The sequence below is a fragment of the Chiloscyllium plagiosum genome, chromosome 9 (genome assembly GCF_004010195.1).
Source record: "Chiloscyllium plagiosum isolate BGI_BamShark_2017 chromosome 9, ASM401019v2, whole genome shotgun sequence".
NCBI lineage: Eukaryota > Metazoa > Chordata > Chondrichthyes > Orectolobiformes > Hemiscylliidae > Chiloscyllium > Chiloscyllium plagiosum.
This window is the reverse complement of record NC_057718.1, coordinates 61,711,318-61,713,882: the sequence shown is the minus strand read 5'-3', so window position 1 is coordinate 61,713,882 and position 2,565 is coordinate 61,711,318. Positions and strand designations below refer to the sequence as shown.

The 2,565-nt window shown below is 41.8% G+C and overlaps 1 protein-coding gene across 1 annotated transcript in view; it reads left to right on the top strand.

Annotated features, from left to right (window-relative positions):
• Window positions 1-2,565, top strand: part of bcl11aa (BAF chromatin remodeling complex subunit BCL11A a) — a 285,572-nt gene that overhangs the window by 219,372 nt on the left and 63,635 nt on the right. The window lies entirely within an intron of this gene.

The window sequence follows — 2,565 nt, the reverse complement described above, 5'->3', positions numbered from 1 at the left end:
AGATCCTGTTGTAATCTGAGGTAACCCTCTTCGCTGTCCACTACACCTCCAATTTTGGTGTCATCTGCAAACTTACTAACTGTACCTCTTATGCTTGCATCCAAACCATCTATGTAAATGACAAAAAGTAGAGGATCCAGCACCAATCCTTGTGGCACTCCACTGGTCACAAGCTTCCAGTCTGAAAAACAACCCTCCATCACCACCCTCTGTCATTCTACTGGAGAATAGTTTCAAATTCTAGCCTTGGTAGGCAGTGGTGAGTTTTCATTCCTGTATTTGATTTGTACATGTTGTGAAGTTAAACTGATTTAATATAGTAAAAAGGTAATGTTGCCATATTCCTGCTGTCTCATTAGAGAAAGACAACTGGTGGTGATTTAAACTGAGGGTCACCACACCTTGAACAAGGGGAGAGATTGAGAAAGAATCCTTCTTGGTAACCACAACAGGTGCAGGAATGGAACCCACACAGTTGGCATCAGTCTGCATTGTAAGCAAGCTGTCCAGTCAACTGAGGTAACCAACCCCTCCCTAGTACTGGACTAACAGAAAAACATGCCAAAGGAACGTGTCACAATATCTGTCCTTTTGGTAATGTTTGTTCAGGCTAATAATGGGGAAACTACTGATCTTATCTCAGCAACTACAAAGTGACAGCATGTGTCTCCAGAGGAGAGTGTGGAAATTGCTGCCTCCCTCAGGCACTTGTGAAATTCACCTCCTTAGATTACTCCTGGTGCCTTGAGGTTTTGTTTTGTACATTTATGGATGTGGGCATCGCTGGCTGGGCCAGCATTTATTGCCCATCTCTAGTTGCTGTTGAGAAGGTAGTGGTGAATTGCCTTCTTGATCCACTGCTTTCATGTCCTTAGATAGACCCACAATGCCCTAGGGAGGGAATTCCAGGATTTTTGCCCAATAACAATGAAGGAATAGTCATCCACTTCCAAGTCAGGATGGTGTGTGGCTTGGAGGAGAACTTATAAGTGGTGCTGTTCTTATCTACTTGCTGAGTAGATGGTAATGGTTGTAGGTTTGAAAGGTGGGAAGATACAACATCATATATTTCATTGTGGAGCCATAGGCAAGGCCTGCAATTCACTCTAGTTCTTGAAAGTAAAATGGCCATTTACTGAAATAGGGCCCTCAGAGTCAAACCATCTCCACAAATGATCGTGCTTGCATTTATAAAGTTACTTAAATGTCGGAAACTTTTTCAGTTAAGAGCAATTAATTCTGAGTCAAGGATTTGGCTTTTGACAGGTGAGGTATCGGCTAAGGAGAAGGAAGCCATCAAAGGTGAAAGCATAGAGTTTGTGATGGGGCTTTCGGGACCTCAAACCATCCCAGTACAATTCTCAGTCGATCAATTACTTTTAAAGTGGAGTCACTGTTATAGTATAGTGGAACAGAGCCGTATGCACACAATGAAAGTCCACATCATAAAATTGCAATAAGTAACCAGGTAACCTCCTTTAGTGATATTGGCTGAAAGACCACTTGTGGCTAGAAACCTTTTTTTTGGCATTTTGAGATATTAATACCCACTAAGAAGAAAAGACAGGGACATTTGGTTTAGCATCTCATTCTGAACAACTGCAGCTAGGAAAATTCAGGGCCTCCTCCGTAATTACTAGATCGAGTGCTCAAATCACTACTAGATGCTTGAATGTGTGATCCTGAGGTGACAGTGCTACCCCTCGACATTGAAACTTCAGATTCATTCCCTGGTTTATGCCAAGTTAACCAAGATTTATTGGATCATTACAGTGGACCTTAGTGACCTTGAACAAGGGAGTTAAAGAATCCAGCACCCTCATATTCATCGTTGGTCTTCAGTGGAAAAATTGAAAAGTGAAGCTATCACTTAGACAATGGTGGAATTCAACTGTTGTGGCTCACCACGAATAATCTAAAATCAGCACCTACTGGATGTGAGAATGGGTGAACCACCAGAAAGCATATCCATGAGAGTTTGGAGAAAATTGGAATAATTTAGATTTATGTTCTATCGAAAAGCCTACAGATCTGTTTGGAGTGAGATTTTCCAGATATATCAGCTACTTTGTTCAATATTCCCAGTCCAATGGAACTACTCAATCATACTTTTTACAAGTGAAAGTAAAGGCTTCTCAATATACAAACAATAAAGCATGTAGAGAATCTCTTCGAATGGCATCAAAGTGTTCCACACAACATACAAGCTTGTGTGGTATGGAATTTACAAAGCTATTCTCCAAGTAACCTATTTTCTTTAGTGCTGTGATAATATGCATTTTAAACGTAACACAAAAACTTCAACACAAATACTGAAATACCGAGCATAATGGTCAGGATAGGAGAAAGTGAGGTCTGCAGATGCTGGAGATCAGAGCTGAAAATGTGTTGCTGGAAAAGCGCAGCAGGTCAGGCAGCATCCAGGGAACAGGAGAATCGACGTTTCGGGCATAAGCCTTTCTTCAGGAATGAGGAAAGTTTGTCCAGCAGGCGACTGAGACAAGGTGGGGGGAGGGGAAATGAGGAAACTGGTGAAATCCGAGTTCATCCCTTATGGTTGGAGGG